This window comes from Monodelphis domestica, chromosome 4 (assembly GCF_027887165.1).
Source record: "Monodelphis domestica isolate mMonDom1 chromosome 4, mMonDom1.pri, whole genome shotgun sequence".
In the NCBI taxonomy this organism is placed as follows: domain Eukaryota; kingdom Metazoa; phylum Chordata; class Mammalia; order Didelphimorphia; family Didelphidae; genus Monodelphis; species Monodelphis domestica.
Genome location: NC_077230.1, coordinates 356,469,214 through 356,488,645, shown reverse-complemented (window position 1 = coordinate 356,488,645; position 19,432 = coordinate 356,469,214).

Here is a 19,432-nt window from a genome sequence, read left to right as displayed (position 1 = left end):
TGAGCTCTATTCAGATCGGAGCCATCCTGGGACCACAAAGAGAGCTGGGTAAGAGCAGGTGTGGATACAGCATGGACTCTTTCTTTAGTTCAGGTACCTCCCTGGGGACCTTTTGGGGAAGTCCTTCCTTCTATCCTCAGGCAGCACCTTTGGAAATCAACCCACTGAAGAGCTTCCTCATGAAGGGTTATGGCTTGTTTTCAGCTGAGCTTTTTGTGGCCACGGAGGGAAGGAAGAGAGGCTCAGCAGAAAGGGTTGAATCAGCTGGGACTGGCACCGATTAGCCATTTCCCCAGCTTCTCCATTGTGCTTGTCCCAGAAGAAGAAGGCACTTGTTGATGGAGTGCCCTTTGTCAAAGGAAGCTTTGTGAAGCTCAGGCTTCTCCTGAAGTCCATGGTTCAGATCAGCAGGCTTTTTGAGTGTCCTAATGAATGAAGCCTCCAGCAAGCCAAATAGCCTGGGCACCTGTGGCCATTTAGCCTTGAAGCCATGTAGTCAGGCTCCTAGCTACCAAACAACGAAACCAACCAACCCTGGGAAAGTTGAAAACCCTTGAGTAGTTCAGGAAAAGGAAGTTGGAGCGCAGCTGAGTGGCTCAGTGGACAGAGAGCTGGGCCTCAAGACCAGAGGTCGTAGGTTCAAATCTGACTCCAGACTTTTCTTCATTTTCTAACTCTGGGCAAGTACTACAAGCCAACCAAAATCTGTACTTTCTATTACTGCTGTCAACATTTGCTTTTGGAGTCACTGTGTCTCATTCATCACTTCCATGATGGCTCTTTGAAAATGGAATATCTAAAGGCGACTATTACTGAGTCACAGCAGAGTTGTAGTTTGAGATTATTTCCTCTTGTTCGTGATCCATAACTTCAATTTCCATACAAAGTTCCTCAATGAACACTTAAATTGATCGTGAGAACCATTTATCATTAGATATTGTAAAGAATCCTAAGGGGGTGGGTGGGCGGCTGGGTAGCTCAGTGGATTGGGCGGCTGGGTAGCTCAGTGGATTGAGAGCCAAGCCTAGAGGTGGGAGGTCCTAGGTTCGAATCCGGCTTCAGCCACTTCCCAGCTGTGTGAACCTGGGCAAGTCACTTGACCCCCATTGCCTAGCCCTTACCACTCTTCTGCCTTGGAGCCAATACACAGTATATATATATATATATATATATATATACATATATATACATATACATATACATATACAGATATATACATATACATATACATATATATAATATACAGTATATATATAAGGGTTTAAAAAAAAGAAATAACTTGACTGGCATCGATGAATAGAATTAACATTTTAAAACAATATAATTAACATCTAAAAGAAAAAAATATTCATCCTGGGGTTGAGAAATCCCTTCAATATTAAAAATAGAAGCCAAGAAAGGAATTATTATTGGACATCCCTCTCAGGCAATGGAAATGATAGAAATCTCTCCACTACCTGTCTGGCTCTATGACCATAGGTGGCAGTTCCAATTTTGCTCCCCAAGGAAGTTCTTTCCTATTGTCAAGCTGGTCTCTGCTGGTATCCTCCTTATGCAGTTCCACCTGTTGAGCTCTATTCAGATCGGAGCCATCCTGGGACCACAAAGAGAGCTGGGTAAGAGCAGGTGTGGATACAGCATGGACTCTTTCTTTAGTTCAGGTACCTCCCTGGGGACCTTTTGGGGAAGTCCTTCCTTCTATCCTCAGGCAGCACCTTTGGAAATCAACCCACTGAAGAGCTTCCTCATGAAGGGTTATGGCTTGTTTTCAGCTGAGCTTTTTGTGGCCACGGAGGGAAGGAAGAGAGGCTCAGCAGAAAGGGTTGAATCAGCTGGGACTGGCACCGATTAGCCATTTCCCCAGCTTCTCCATTGTGCTTGTCCCAGAAGAAGAAGGCACTTGTTGATGGAGTGCCCTTTGTCAAAGGAAGCTTTGTGAAGCTCAGGCTTCTCCTGAAGTCCATGGTTCAGATCAGCAGGCTTTTTGAGTGTCCTAATGAATGAAGCCTCCAGCAAGCCAAATAGCCTGGGCACCTGTGGCCATTTAGCCTTGAAGCCATGTAGTCAGGCTCCTAGCTACCAAACAACGAAACCAACCAACCCTGGGAAAGTTGAAAACCCTTGAGTAGTTCAGGAAAAGGAAGTTGGAGCGCAGCTGAGTGGCTCAGTGGACAGAGAGCTGGGCCTCAAGACCAGAGGTCGTAGGTTCAAATCTGACCCCAGACTTTTCTTCATTTTCTAACTCTGGGCAAGTACTACAAGCCAACCAAAACCTGTACTTTCTATTACTGCTGTCAACATTTGCTTTTGGAGTCACTGTGTCTCATTCATCACTTCCATGATGGCTCTTTGAAAATGGAATATCTAAAGGCGACTATTACTGAGTCACAGCAGAGTTGTAGTTTGAGATTATTTCCTCTTGTTTGTGATCCATAACTTCAATTTCCATACAAAGTTCCTCAATGAACACTTAAATTGATCGTGAGAACCATTTATCATTAGATATTGTAATGAATCCTAAGGGGGTGGGTGGGCGGCTGGGTTGCTCAGTGGATTGGGCGGCTGGGTAGCTCAGTGGATTGAGAGCCAAGCCTAGAGGTGGGAGGTCCTAGGTTCGAATCCGGCTTCAGCCACTTCCCAGCTGTGTGAACCTGGGCAAGTCACATGACCCCCATTGCCTAGCCCTTACCACTCTTCTGCGTTGGAGCAAATACACAGTATATATATATATATATATATACATATATATACATATACATATACATATACAGATATATACATATGCATATACATATATATAATATACAGTATATATATAAGGGTTTAAAAAAAAGAAATAACTTGACTGGCATCGATGAATAGAATTAACATTTTAAAACAATATAATTAACATCTAAAAGAAAAAAATATTCATCCTGGGGTTGAGAAATCCCTTTAATATTAAAAATAGAAGCCAAGAAAGGAATTATTATTGGACATCCCTCTCAGGCAATGGAAATGATAGAAATCTCTCCACTACCTGTCTGGCACTATGACCATAGGTGGCAGTTCCAATTTTGCTCCCCAAGGAAGTTCTTTCCTATTGTCAAGCTGGTCTCTGCTGGTATCCTCCTTATGCAGTTCCACCTGTTGAGCTCTATTCAGATCGGAGCCATCCTGGGACCACAAAGAGAGCTGGGTAAGAGCAGGTGTGGATACAGCATGGACTCTTTCTTTAGTTCAGGTACCTCCCTGGGGACCTTTTGGGGAAGTCCTTCCTTCTATCCTCAGGCAGCACCTTTGGAAATCAACCCACTGAAGAGCTTCCTCATGAAGGGTTATGGCTTGTTTTCAGCTGAGCTTTTTGTGGCCACGGAGGGAAGGAAGAGAGGCTCAGCAGAAAGGGTTGAATCAGCTGGGACTGGCACCGATTAGCCATTTCCCCAGCTTCTCCATTGTGCTTGTCCCAGAAGAAGAAGGCACTTGTTGATGGAGTGCCCTTTGTCAAAGGAAGCTTTGTGAAGCTCAGGCTTCTCCTGAAGTCCATGGTTCAGATCAGCAGGCTTTTTGAGTGTCCTAATGAATGAAGCCTCCAGCAAGCCAAATAGCCTGGGCACCTGTGGCCATTTAGCCTTGAAGCCATGTAGTCAGGCTCCTAGCTACCAAACAACGAAACCAACCAACCCTGGGAAAGTTGAAAACCCTTGAGTAGTTCAGGAAAAGGAAGTTGGAGCGCAGCTGAGTGGCTCAGTGGACAGAGAGCTGGGCCTCAAGACCAGAGGTCGTAGGTTCAAATCTGACCCCAGATTTTTCTTCATTTTCTAACTCTGGGCAAGTACTACAAGCCAACCAAAATCTGTACTTTCTATTACTGCTGTCAACATTTGCTTTTGGAGTCACTGTGTCTCATTCATCACTTCCATGATGGCTCTTTGAAAATGGAATATCTAAAGGCGACTATTACTGAGTCACAGCAGAGTTGTAGTTTGAGATTATTTCCTCTTGTTCGTGATCCATAACTTCAATTTCCATACAAAGTTCCTCAATGAACACTTAAATTGATCGTGAGAACCATTTATCATTAGATATTGTAAAGAATCCTAAGGGGGTGGGTGGGCGGCTGGGTAGCTCAGTGGATTGGGCGGCTGGGTAGCTCAGTGGATTGAGAGCCAAGCCTAGAGGTGGGAGGTCCTAGGTTCGAATCCGGCTTCAGCCACTTCCCAGCTGTGTGAACCTGGGCAAGTCACTTGACCCCCATTGCCTAGCCCTTACCACTCTTCTGCGTTGGAGCCAATACACAGTATATATATATATATATATATACATATATATACATATACATATACATATACAGATATATACATATGCATATACATATATATAATATACAGTATATATATAAGGGTTTAAAAAAAAGAAATAACTTGACTGGCATCGATGAATAGAATTAACATTTTAAAACAATATAATTAACATCTAAAAGAAAAAAATATTCATCCTGGGGTTGAGAAATCCCTTTAATATTAAAAATAGAAGCCAAGAAAGGAATTATTATTGGACATCCCTCTCAGGCAATGGAAATGATAGAAATCTCTCCACTACCTGTCTGGCTCTATGACCATAGGTGGCAGTTCCAATTTTGCTCCCCAAGGAAGTTCTTTCCTATTGTCAAGCTGGTCTCTGCTGGTATCCTCCTTATGCAGTTCCACCTGTTGAGCTCTATTCAGATCGGAGCCATCCTGGGACCACAAAGAGAGCTGGGTAAGAGCAGGTGTGGATACAGCATGGACTCTTTCTTTAGTTCAGGTACCTCCCTGGGGACCTTTTGGGGAAGTCCTTCCTTCTATCCTCAGGCAGCACCTTTGGAAATCAACCCACTGAAGAGCTTCCTCATGAAGGGTTATGGCTTGTTTTCAGCTGAGCTTTTTGTGGCCACGGAGGGAAGGAAGAGAGGCTCAGCAGAAAGGGTTGAATCAGCTGGGACTGGCACCGATTAGCCATTTCCCCAGCTTCTCCATTGTGCTTGTCCCAGAAGAAGAAGGCACTTGTTGATGGAGTGCCCTTTGTCAAAGGAAGCTTTGTGAAGCTCAGGCTTCTCCTGAAGTCCATGGTTCAGATCAGCAGGCTTTTTGAGTGTCCTAATGAATGAAGCCTCCAGCAAGCCAAATAGCCTGGGCACCTGTGGCCATTTAGCCTTGAAGCCATGTAGTCAGGCTCCTAGCTACCAAACAACGAAACCAACCAACCCTGGGAAAGTTGAAAACCCTTGAGTAGTTCAGGAAAAGGAAGTTGGAGCGCAGCTGAGTGGCTCAGTGGACAGAGAGCTGGGCCTCAAGACCAGAGGTCGTAGGTTCAAATCTGACCCCAGACTTTTCTTCATTTTCTAACTCTGGGCAAGTACTACAAGCCAACCAAAATCTGTACTTTCTATTACTGCTGTCAACATTTGCTTTTGGAGTCACTGTGTCTCATTCATCACTTCCATGATGGCTCTTTGAAAATGGAATATCTAAAGGCGACTATTACTGAGTCACAGCAGAGTTGTAGTTTGAGATTATTTCCTCTTGTTCGTGATCCATAACTTCAATTTCCATACAAAGTTCCTCAATGAACACTTAAATTGATCGTGAGAACCATTTATCATTAGATATTGTAAAGAATCCTAAGGGGGTGGGTGGGCGGCTGGGTAGCTCAGTGGATTGAGAGCCAAGCCTAGAGGTGGGAGGTCCTAGGTTCGAATCCGGCTTCAGCCACTTCCCAGCTGTGTGAACCTGGGCAAGTCACTTGACCCCCATTGCCTAGCCGTTACCACTCTTCTGCCTTGGAGCCAATACACAGTATATATATATATATATATACATATATATACATATACATATACATATACAGATATATACATATACATATACATATATATAATATACAGTATATATATAAGGGTTTAAAAAAAAGAAATAACTTGACTGGCATCGATGAATAGAATTAACATTTTAAAACAATATAATTAACATCTAAAAGAAAAAAATATTCATCCTGGGGTTGAGAAATCCCTTTAATATTAAAAATAGAAGCCAAGAAAGGAATTATTATTGGACATCCCTCTCAGGCAATGGAAATGATAGAAATCTCTCCACTACCTGTCTGGCTCTATGACCATAGGTGGCAGTTCCAATTTTGCTCCCCAAGGAAGTTCTTTCCTATTGTCAAGCTGGTCTCTGCTGGTATCCTCCTTATGCAGTTCCACGTGTTGAGCTCTATTCAGATCGGAGCCATCCTGGGACCACAAAGAGAGCTGGGTAAGAGCAGGTGTGGATACAGCATGGACTCTTTCTTTAGTTCAGGTACCTCCCTGGGGACCTTTTGGGGAAGTCCTTCCTTCTATCCTCAGGCAGCACCTTTGGAAATCAACCCACTGAAGAGCTTCCTCATGAAGGGTTATGGCTTGTTTTCAGCTGAGCTTTTTGTGGCCACGGAGGGAAGGAAGAGAGGCTCAGCAGAAAGGGTTGAATCAGCTGGGACTGGCACCGATTAGCCATTTCCCCAGCTTCTCCATTGTGCTTGTCCCAGAAGAAGAAGGCACTTGTTGATGGAGTGCCCTTTGTCAAAGGAAGCTTTGTGAAGCTCAGGCTTCTCCTGAAGTCCATGGTTCAGATCAGCAGGCTTTTTGAGTGTCCTAATGAATGAAGCCTCCAGCAAGCCAAATAGCCTGGGCACCTGTGGCCATTTAGCCTTGAAGCCATGTAGTCAGGCTCCTAGCTACCAAACAACGAAACCAACCAACCCTGGGAAAGTTGAAAACCCTTGAGTAGTTCAGGAAAAGGAAGTTGGAGCGCAGCTGAGTGGCTCAGTGGACAGAGAGCTGGGCCTCAAGACCAGAGGTCGTAGGTTCAAATCTGACCCCAGACTTTTCTTCATTTTCTAACTCTGGGCAAGTACTACAAGCCAACCAAAATCTGTACTTTCTATTACTGCTGTCAACATTTGCTTTTGGAGTCACTGTGTCTCATTCATCACTTCCATGATGGCTCTTTGAAAATGGAATATCTAAAGGCGACTATTACTGAGTCACAGCAGAGTTGTAGTTTGAGATTATTTCCTCTTGTTCGTGATCCATAACTTCAATTTCCATACAAAGTTCCTCAATGAACACTTAAATTGATCGTGAGAAACATTTATCATTAGATATTGTAAAGAATCCTAAGGGGGTGGGTGGGCGGCTGGGTAGCTCAGTGGATTGGGCGGCTGGGTAGCTCAGTGGATTGAGAGCCAAGCCTAGAGGTGGGAGGTCCTAGGTTCGAATCCGGCTTCAGCCACTTCCCAGCTGTGTGAACCTGGGCAAGTCACTTGACCCCCATTGCCTAGCCGTTACCACTCTTCTGCCTTGGAGCCAATACACAGTATATATATATATATATATATACATATATATACATATACATATACATATACAGATATATACATATACATATACATATATATAATATACAGTATATATATAAGGGTTTAAAAAAAAGAAATAACTTGACTGGCATCGATGAATAGAATTAACATTTTAAAACAATATAATTAACATCTAAAAGAAAAAAATATTCATCCTGGGGTTGAGAAATCCCTTTAATATTAAAAATAGAAGCCAAGAAAGGAATTATTATTGGACATCCCTCTCAGGCAATGGAAATGATAGAAATCTCTCCACTACCTGTCTGGCTCTATGACCATAGGTGGCAGTTCCAATTTTGCTCCCCAAGGAAGTTCTTTCCTATTGTCAAGCTGGTCTCTGCTGGTATCCTCCTTATGCAGTTCCACCTGTTGAGCTCTATTCAGATCGGAGCCATCCTGGGACCACAAAGAGAGCTGGGTAAGAGCAGGTGTGGATACAGCATGGACTCTTTCTTTAGTTCAGGTACCTCCCTGGGGACCTTTTGGGGAAGTCCTTCCTTCTATCCTCAGGCAGCACCTTTGGAAATCAACCCACTGAAGAGCTTCCTCATGAAGGGTTATGGCTTGTTTTCAGCTGAGCTTTTTGTGGCCACGGAGGGAAGGAAGAGAGGCTCAGCAGAAAGGGTTGAATCAGCTGGGACTGGCACCGATTAGCCATTTCCCCAGCTTCTCCATTGTGCTTGTCCCAGAAGAAGAAGGCACTTGTTGATGGAGTGCCCTTTGTCAAAGGAAGCTTTGTGAAGCTCAGGCTTCTCCTGAAGTCCATGGTTCAGATCAGCAGGCTTTTTGAGTGTCCTAATGAATGAAGCCTCCAGCAAGCCAAATAGCCTGGGCACCTGTGGCCATTTAGCCTTGAAGCCATGTAGTCAGGCTCCTAGCTACCAAACAACGAAACCAACCAACCCTGGGAAAGTTGAAAACCCTTGAGTAGTTCAGGAAAAGGAAGTTGGAGCGCAGCTGAGTGGCTCAGTGCACAGAGAGCTGGGCCTCAAGACCAGAGGTCGTAGGTTCAAATCTGACCCCAGACTTTTCTTCATTTTCTAACTCTGGGCAAGTACTACAAGCCAACCAAAATCTGTACTTTCTATTACTGCTGTCAACATTTGCTTTTGGAGTCACTGTGTCTCATTCATCACTTCCATGATGGCTCTCTGAAAATGGAATATCTAAAGGCGACTATTACTGAGTCACAGCAGAGTTGTAGTTTGAGATTATTTCCTCTTGTTCGTGATCCATAACTTCAATTTCCATACAAAGTTCCTCAATGAACACTTAAATTGATCGTGAGAACCATTTATCATTAGATATTGTAAAGAATCCTAAGGGGGTGGGTGGGCGGCTGGGTAGCTCAGTGGATTGGGCGGCTGGGTAGCTCAGTGGATTGAGAGCCAAGCCTAGAGGTGGGAGGTCCTAGGTTCGAATCCGGCTTCTGCCACTTCCCAGCTGTGTGAACCTGGGCAAGTCACTTGACCCCCATTGCCTAGCCCTTACCACTCTTCTGCCTTGGAGCCAATACACAGTATATATATATACATATATATACATATACATATACAGATATATACATATACATATACATATATATAATATACAGTATATATATAAGGGTTTAAAAAAAATAACTTGACTGGCATCGATGAATAGAATTAACATTTTAAAACAATATAATTAACATCTAAAAGAAAAAAATATTTATCCTGGGGTTGAGAAATCCCTTTAATATTAAAAATAGAAGCCAAGAAAGGAATTATTATTGGACATCCCTCTCAGGCAATGGAAATGATAGAAATCTCTCCACTACCTGTCTGGCTCTATGACCATAGGTGGCAGTTCCAATTTTGCTCCCCAAGGAAGTTCTTTCCTATTGTCAAGCTGGTCTCTGCTGGTATCCTCCTTATGCAGTTCCACCTGTTGAGCTCTATTCAGATGGGAGCCATCCTGGGACCACAAAGAGAGCTGGGTAAGAGCAGGTGTGGATACAGCATGGACTCTTTCTTTAGTTCAGGTACCTCTCTGGGGACCTTTTGGGGAAGTCCTTCCTTCTATCCTCAGGCAGCACCTTTGGAAATCAACCCACTGAAGAGCTTCCTCATGAAGGGTTATGGCTTGTTTTCAGCTGAGCTTTTTGTGGCCACGGAGGGAAGGAAGAGAGGCTCAGCAGAAAGGGTTGAATCAGCTGGGACTGGCACCGATTAGCCATTTCCCCAGCTTCTCCATTGTGCTTGTCCCAGAAGAAGAAGGCACTTGTTGATGGAGTGCCCTTTGTCAAAGGAAGCTTTGTGAAGCTCAGGCTTCTCCTGAAGTCCATGGTTCAGATCAGCAGGCTTTTTGAGTGTCCTAATGAATGAAGCCTCCAGCAAGCCAAATAGCCTGGGCACCTGTGGCCATTTAGCCTTGAAGCCATGTAGTCAGGCTCCTAGCTACCAAACAACGAAACCAACCAACCCTGGGAAAGTTGAAAACCCTTGAGTAGTTCAGGAAAAGGAAGTTGGAGCGCAGCTGAGTGGCTCAGTGGACAGAGAGCTGGGCCTCAAGACCAGAGGTCGTAGGTTCAAATCTGACCCCAGACTTTTCTTCATTTTCTAACTCTGGGCAAGTACTACAAGCCAACCAAAATCTGTACTTTCTATTACTGCTGTCAACATTTGCTTTTGGAGTCACTGTGTCTCATTCATCACTTCCATGATGGCTCTTTGAAAATGGAATATCTAAAGGCGACTATTACTGAGTCACAGCAGAGTTGTAGTTTGAGATTATTTCCTCTTGTTCGTGATCCATAACTTCAATTTCCATACAAAGTTCCTCAATGAACACTTAAATTGATCGTGAGAAACATTTATCATTAGATATTGTAAAGAATCCTAAGGGGGTGGGTGGGCGGCTGGGTAGCTCAGTGGATTGGGCGGCTGGGTAGCTCAGTGGATTGAGAGCCAAGCCTAGAGGTGGGAGGTCCTAGGTTCGAATCCGGCTTCAGCCACTTCCCAGCTGTGTGAACCTGGGCAAGTCACTTGACCCCCATTGCCTAGCCGTTACCACTCTTCTGCCTTGGAGCCAATACACAGTATATATATATATATATATACATATATATACATATACATATACATATACAGATATATACATATACATATACATATATATAATATACAGTATATATATAAGGGTTTAAAAAAAAGAAATAACTTGACTGGCATCGATGAATAGAATTAACATTTTAAAACAATATAATTAACATCTAAAAGAAAAAAATATTCATCCTGGGGTTGAGAAATCCCTTTAATATTAAAAATAGAAGCCAAGAAAGGAATTATTATTGGACATCCCTCTCAGGCAATGGAAATGATAGAAATCTCTCCACTACCTGTCTGGCTCTATGACCATAGGTGGCAGTTCCAATTTTGCTCCCCAAGGAAGTTCTTTCCTATTGTCAAGCTGGTCTCTGCTGGTATCCTCCTTATGCAGTTCCACCTGTTGAGCTCTATTCAGATCGGAGCCATCCTGGGACCACAAAGAGAGCTGGGTAAGAGCAGGTGTGGATACAGCATGGACTCTTTCTTTAGTTCAGGTACCTCCCTGGGGACCTTTTGGGGAAGTCCTTCCTTCTATCCTCAGGCAGCACCTTTGGAAATCAACCCACTGAAGAGCTTCCTCATGAAGGGTTATGGCTTGTTTTCAGCTGAGCTTTTTGTGGCCACGGAGGGAAGGAAGAGAGGCTCAGCAGAAAGGGTTGAATCAGCTGGGACTGGCACCGATTAGCCATTTCCCCAGCTTCTCCATTGTGCTTGTCCCAGAAGAAGAAGGCACTTGTTGATGGAGTGCCCTTTGTCAAAGGAAGCTTTGTGAAGCTCAGGCTTCTCCTGAAGTCCATGGTTCAGATCAGCAGGCTTTTTGAGTGTCCTAATGAATGAAGCCTCCAGCAAGCCAAATAGCCTGGGCACCTGTGGCCATTTAGCCTTGAAGCCATGTAGTCAGGCTCCTAGCTACCAAACAACGAAACCAACCAACCCTGGGAAAGTTGAAAACCCTTGAGTAGTTCAGGAAAAGGAAGTTGGAGCGCAGCTGAGTGGCTCAGTGGACAGAGAGCTGGGCCTCAAGACCAGAGGTCGTAGGTTCAAATCTGACCCCAGACTTTTCTTCATTTTCTAACTCTGGGCAAGTACTACAAGCCAACCAAAATCTGTACTTTCTATTACTGCTGTCAACATTTGCTTTTGGAGTCACTGTGTCTCATTCATCACTTCCATGATGGCTCTTTGAAAATGGAATATCTAAAGGCGACTATTACTGAGTCACAGCAGAGTTGTAGTTTGAGATTATTTCCTCTTGTTCGTGATCCATAACTTCAATTTCCATACAAAGTTCCTCAATGAACACTTAAATTGATCGTGAGAACCATTTATCATTAGATATTGTAAAGAATCCTAAGGGGGTGGGTGGGCGGCTGGGTAGCTCAGTGGATTGGGCGGCTGGGTAGCTCAGTGGATTGAGAGCCAAGCCTAGAGGTGGGAGGTCCTAGGTTCGAATCCGGCTTCTGCCACTTCCCAGCTGTGTGAACCTGGGCAAGTCACTTGACCCCCATTGCCTAGCCCTTACCACTCTTCTGCCTTGGAGCCAATACACAGTATATATATATACATATATATACATATACATATACAGATATATACATATACATATACATATATATAATATACAGTATATATATAAGGGTTTAAAAAAAATAACTTGACTGGCATCGATGAATAGAATTAACATTTTAAAACAATATAATTAACATCTAAAAGAAAAAAATATTTATCCTGGGGTTGAGAAATCCCTTTAATATTAAAAATAGAAGCCAAGAAAGGAATTATTATTGGACATCCCTCTCAGGCAATGGAAATGATAGAAATCTCTCCACTACCTGTCTGGCTCTATGACCATAGGTGGCAGTTCCAATTTTGCTCCCCAAGGAAGTTCTTTCCTATTGTCAAGCTGGTCTCTGCTGGTATCCTCCTTATGCAGTTCCACCTGTTGAGCTCTATTCAGATCGGAGCCATCCTGGGACCACAAAGAGAGCTGGGTAAGAGCAGGTGTGGATACAGCATGGACTCTTTCTTTAGTTCAGGTACCTCCCTGGGGACCTTTTGGGGAAGTCCTTCCTTCTATCCTCAGGCAGCACCTTTGGAAATCAACCCACTGAAGAGCTTCCTCATGAAGGGTTATGGCTTGTTTTCAGCTGAGCTTTTTGTGGCCACGGAGGGAAGGAAGAGAGGCTCAGCAGAAAGGGTTGAATCAGCTGGGACTGGCACCGATTAGCCATTTCCCCAGCTTCTCCATTGTGCTTGTCCCAGAAGAAGAAGGCACTTGTTGATGGAGTGCCCTTTGTCAAAGGAAGCTTTGTGAAGCTCAGGCTTCTCCTGAAGTCCATGGTTCAGATCATCAGGCTTTTTGAGTGTCCTAATGAATGAAGCCTCCAGCAAGCCAAATAGCCTGGGCACCTGTGGCCATTTAGCCTTGAAGCCATGTAGTCAGGCTCCTAGCTACCAAACAACGAAACCAACCAACCCTGGGAAAGTTGAAAACCCTTGAGTAGTTCAGGAAAAGGAAGTTGGAGCGCAGCTGAGTGGCTCAGTGGACAGAGAGCTGGGCCTCAAGACCAGAGGTCGTAGGTTCAAATCTGACCCCAGACTTTTCTTCATTTTCTAACTCTGGGCAAGTACTACAAGCCAACCAAAACCTGTACTTTCTATTACTGCTGTCAACATTTGCTTTTGGAGTCACTGTGTCTCATTCATCACTTCCATGATGGCTCTTTGAAAATGGAATATCTAAAGGCGACTATTACTGATTCACAGCAGAGTTGTAGTTTGAGATTATTTCCTCTTGTTTGTGATCCATAACTTCAATTTCCATACAAAGTTCCTCAATGAACACTTAAATTGATCGTGAGAACCATTTATCATTAGATATTGTAATGAATCCTAAGGGGGTGGGTGGGCGGCTGGGTAGCTCAGTGGATTGGGCGGCTGGGTAGCTCAGTGGATTGAGAGCCAAGCCTAGAGGTGGGAGGTCCTAGGTTCGAATCCGGCTTCAGCCACTTCCCAGCTGTGTGAACCTGGGCAAGTCACTTGACCCCCATTGCCTAGCCCTTACCACTCTTCTGCGTTGGAGCCAATACACAGTATATATATATATATATATATATACATATATATACATATACATATACATATACAGATATATACATATGCATATACATATATATAATATACTGTATATATATAAGGGTTTAAAAAAAAGAAATAACTTGACTGGCATCGATGAATAGAATTAACATTTTAAAACAATATAATTAACATCTAAAAGAAAAAAATATTCATCCTGGGGTTGAGAAATCCCTTTAATATTAAAAATAGAAGCCAAGAAAGGAATTATTATTGGACATCCCTCTCAGGCAATGGAAATGATAGAAATCTCTCCACTACCTGTCTGGCTCTATGACCATAGGTGGCAGTTCCAATTTTGCTCCCCAAGGAAGTTCTTTCCTATTGTCAAGCTGGTCTCTGCTGGTATCCTCCTTATGCAGTTCCACCTGTTGAGCTCTATTCAGATCGGAGCCATCCTGGGACCACAAAGAGAGCTGGGTAAGAGCAGGTGTGGATACAGCATGGACTCTTTCTTTAGTTCAGGTACCTCCCTGGGGACCTTTTGGGGAAGTCCTTCCTTCTATCCTCAGGCAGCACCTTTGGAAATCAACCCACTGAAGAGCTTCCTCATGAAGGGTTATGGCTTGTTTTCAGCTGAGCTTTTTGTGGCCACGGAGGGAAGGAAGAGAGGCTCAGCAGAAAGGGTTGAATCAGCTGGGACTGGCACCGATTAGCCATTTCCCCAGCTTCTCCATTGTGCTTGTCCCAGAAGAAGAAGGCACTTGTTGATGGAGTGCCCTTTGTCAAAGGAAGCTTTGTGAAGCTCAGGCTTCTCCTGAAGTCCATGGTTCAGATCAGCAGGCTTTTTGAGTGTCCTAATGAATGAAGCCTCCAGCAAGCCAAATAGCCTGGGCACCTGTGGCCATTTAGCCTTGAAGCCATGTAGTCAGGCTCCTAGCTACCAAACAACGAAACCAACCAACCCTGGGAAAGTTGAAAACCCTTGAGTAGTTCAGGAAAAGGAAGTTGGAGCGCAGCTGAGTGGCTCAGTGGACAGAGAGCTGGGCCTCAAGACCAGAGGTCGTAGGTTCAAATCTGACCCCAGACTTTTCTTCATTTTCTAACTCTGGGCAAGTACTACAAGCCAACCAAAACCTGTACTTTCTATTACTGCTGTCAACATTTGCTTTTGGAGTCACTGTGTCTCATTCATCACTTCCATGATGGCTCTTTGAAAATGGAATATCTAAAGGCGACTATTACTGAGTCACAGCAGAGTTGTAGTTTGAGATTATTTCCTCTTGTTTGTGATCCATAACTTCAATTTCCATACAAAGTTCCTCAATGAACACTTAAATTGATCGTGAGAACCATTTATCATTAGATATTGTAATGAATCCTAAGGGGGTGGGTGGGCGGCTGGGTAGCTCAGTGGATTGGGCGGCTGGGTAGCTCAGTGGATTGAGAGCCAAGCCTAGAGGTGGGAGGTCCTAGGTTCGAATCCGGCTTCAGCCACTTCCCAGCTGTGTGAACCTGGGCAAGTCACTTGACCCCCATTGCCTAGCCCTTACCACTCTTCTGCGTTGGAGCCAATACACAGTATATATATATATATATATACATATATATACATATACATATACATATACAGATATATACATATGCATATACATATATATAATATACAGTATATATATAAGGGTTTAAAAAAAAGAAATAACTTGACTGGCATCGATGAATAGAATTAACATTTTAAAACAATATAATTAACATCTAAAAGAAAAAAATATTCATCCTGGGGTTGAGAAATCCCTTTAATATTAAAAATAGAAGCCAAGAAAGGAATTATTATTGGACATCCCTCTCAGGCAATGGAAATGATAGAAATCTCTCCACTACCTGTCTGGCTCTATGACCATAGGTGGCAGTTCCAATTTTGCTCCCCAAGGAAGTTCTTTCCTATTGTCAAGCTGGTCTCTGCTGGTATCCTCCTTATGCAGTTCCACCTGTTGAGCTCTATTCAGATCGGAGCCATCCTGGGACCACAAAGAGAGCTGGGTAAGAGCAGGTGTGGATACAGCATGGACTCTTTCTTTAGTTCAGGTACCTCCCTGGGGACCTTTTGGGGAAGTCCTTCCTTCTATCCTCAGGCAGCACCTTTGGAAATCAACCCACTGAAGAGCTTCCTCATGAAGGGTTATGGCTTGTTTTCAGCTGAGCTTTTTGTGGCCACGGAGGGAAGGAAGAGAGGCTCAGCAGAAAGGGTTGAATCAGCTGGGACTGGCACCGATTAGCCATTTCCCCAGCTTCTCCATTGTGCTTGTCCCAGAAGAAGAAGGCACTTGTTGATGGAGTGCCCTTTGTCAAAGGAAGCTTTGTGAAGCTCAGGCTTCTCCTGAAGTCCATGGTTCAGATCAGCAGGCTTTTTGAGTGTCCTAATGAATGAAGCCTCCAGCAAGCCAAATAGCCTGGGCACCTGTGGCCATTTAGCCTTGAAGCCATGTAGTCAGGCTCCTAGCTACCAAACAACGAAACCAACCAACCCTGGGAAAGTTGAAAACCCTTGAGTAGTTCAGGAAAAGGAAGTTGGAGCGCAGCTGAGTGGCTCAGTGGACAGAGAGCTGGGCCTCAAGACCAGAGGTCGTAGGTTCAAATCTGACCCCAGACTTTTCTTCATTTTCTAACTCTGGGCAAGTACTACAAGCCAACCAAAATCTGTACTTTCTATTACTGCTGTCAACATTTGCTTTTGGAGTCACTGTGTCTCATTCATCACTTCCATGATGGCTCTTTGAAAATGGAATATCTAAAGGCGACTATTACTGAGTCACAGCAGAGTTGTAGTTTGAGATTATTTCCTCTTGTTCGTGATCCATAACTTCAATTTCCATACAAAGTTCCTCAATGAACACTTAAATTGATCGTGAGAACCATTTATCATTAGATATTGTAAAGAATCCTAAGGGGGTGGGTGGGCGGCTGGGTAGCTCAGTGGATTGAGAGCCAAGCCTAGAGGTGGGAGGTCCTAGGTTCGAATCCGGCTTCAGCCACTTCCCAGCTGTGTGAACCTGGGCAAGTCACTTGACCCCCATTGCCTAGCCCTTACCACTCTTCTGCCTTGGAGCCAATACACAGTATATATATATATATATATATATATATATATATATATATATATATATATATATATATATATATATATATATATATATATATATATATATATATATATATACATATATATACATATACATATACATATACAGATATATACATATACATATACATATATATAATATACAGTATATATATAAGGGTTTAAAAAAAAGAAATAACTTGACTGGCATCGATGAATAGAATTAACATTTTAAAACAATATAATTAACATCTAAAAGAAAAAAATATTCATCCTGGGGTTGAGAAATCCCTTTAATATTAAAAATAGAAGCCAAGAAAGGAATTATTATTGGACATCCCTCTCAGGCAATGGAAATGATAGAAATCTCTCCACTACCTGTCTGGCTCTATGACCATAGGTGGCAGTTACAATTTTGCTCCCCAAGGAAGTTCTTTCCTATTGTCAAGCTGGTCTCTGCTGGTATCCTCCTTATGCAGTTCCACCTGTTGAGCTCTATTCAGATCGGTCCCAGATCATGGGACCACAAAGAGAGCTGGGTAAGAGCAGGTGTGGATACAGCATGGACTCTTTCTTTAGTTCAGGTACCTCCCTGGGGACCTTTTGGGGAAGTCCTTCCTTCTATCCTCAGGCAGCACCTTTGGAAATCAACCCACTGAAGAGCTTCCTCATGAAGGGTTATGGCTTGTTTTCAGCTGAGCTTTTTGTGGCCACGGAGGGAAGGAAGAGAGGCTCAGCAGAAAGGGTTGAATCAGCTGGGACTGGCACCGATTAGCCATTTCCCCAGCTTCTCCATTGTGCTTGTCCCAGAAGAAGAAGGCACTTGTTGATGGAGTGCCCTTTGTCAAAGGAAGCTTTGTGAAGCTCAGGCTTCTCCTGAAGTCCATGGTTCAGATCAGCAGGCTTTTTGAGTGTCCTAATGAATGAAGCCTCCAGCAAGCCAAATAGCCTGGGCACCTGTGGCCATTTAGCCTTGAAGCCATGTAGTCAGGCTCCTAGCTACCAAACAACGAAACCAACCAACCCTGGGAAAGTTGAAAACCCTTGAGTAGTTCAGGAAAAGGAAGTTGGAGCGCAGCTGAGTGGCTCAGTGGACAGAGAGCTGGGCCTCAAGACCAGAGGTCGTAGGTTCAAATCTGACCCCAGACTTTTCTTCATTTTCTAACTCTGGGCAAGTACTACAAGCCAACCAAAATCTGTACTTTCTATTACTGCTGTCAACATTTGCTTTTGGAGTCACTGTGTCTCATTCATCACTTCCATGATGGCTCTTTGAAAATGGAATATCTAAAGGCGACTATTACTGAGTCACAGCAGAGTTGTAGTTTGAGATTATTTCCTCTTGTTCGTGATCCATAACTTCAATTTCCATACAAAGTTCCTCAATGAACACTTAAATTGATCGTGAGAACCATTTATCATTAGATATTGTAAAGAATCCTAAGGGGGTGGGTGGGCGGCTGGGTAGCTCAGTGGATTGGGCGGCTGGGTAGCTCAGTGGATTGAGAGCCAAGCCTAGAGGTGGGAGGTCCTAGGTTCGAATCCGGCTTCAGCCACTTCCCAGCTGTGTGAACCTGGGCAAGTCACTTGACCCCCATTGCCTAGCCCTTACCACTCTTCTGCCTTGGAGCCAATACACAGTATATATATATACATATATATACATATACATATACAGATATATACATATACATATACATATATATAATATACAGTATATATATAAGGGTTTAAAAGAAATAACTTGACTGGCATCGATGAATAGAATTAACATTTTAAAACAATATAATTAACATCTAAAAGAAAAAAATATTTATCCTGGGGTTGAGAAATCCCTTCAATATTAAAAATAGAAGCCAAGAAAGGAATTATTATTGGACATCCCTCTCAGGCAATGGAAATGATAGAAATCTCTCCACTACCTGTCTGGCTCTATGACCATAGGTGGCAGTTCCAATTTTGCTCCCCAAGGAAGTTCTTTCCTATTGTCAAGCTGGTCTCTGCTGGTATCCTCCTTATGCAGTTCCACCTGTTGAGCTCTATTCAGATCGGAGCCATCCTGGGACCACAAAGAGAGCTGGGTAAGAGCAGGTGTGGATACAGCATGGACTCTTTCTTTAGTTCAGGTACCTCCCTGGGGACCTTTTGGGGAAGTCCTTCCTTCTATCCTCAGGCAGCACCTTTGGAAATCAACCCACTGAAGAGCTTCCTCATGAAGGGTTATGGCTTGTTTTCAGCTGAGCTTTTTGTGGCCACGGAGGGAAGGAAGAGAGGCTCAGCAGAAAGGGTTGAATCAGCTGGGACTGGCACCGATTAGCCATTTCCCCAGCTTCTCCATTGTGCTTGTCCCAGAAGAAGAAGGCACTTGTTGATGGAGTGCCCTTTGTCAAAGGAAGCTTTGTGAAGCTCAGGCTTCTCCTGAAGTCCATGGTTCAGATCAGCAGGCTTTTTGAGTGTCCTAATGAATGAAGCCTCCAGCAAGCCAAATAGCCTGGGCACCTGTGGCCATTTAGGCTTGAAGCCATGTAGTCAGGCTCCTAGCTACCAAACAACGAAACCAACCAACCCTGGGAAAGTTGAAAACCCTTGAGTAGTTCAGGAAAAGGAAGTTGGAGCGCAGCTGAGTGGCTCAGTGGACAGAGAGCTGGGCCTCAAGACCAGAGGTCGTAGGTTCAAATCTGACCCCAGACTTTTCTTCATTTTCTAACTCTGGGCAAGTACTACAAGCCAACCAAAACCTGTACTTTCT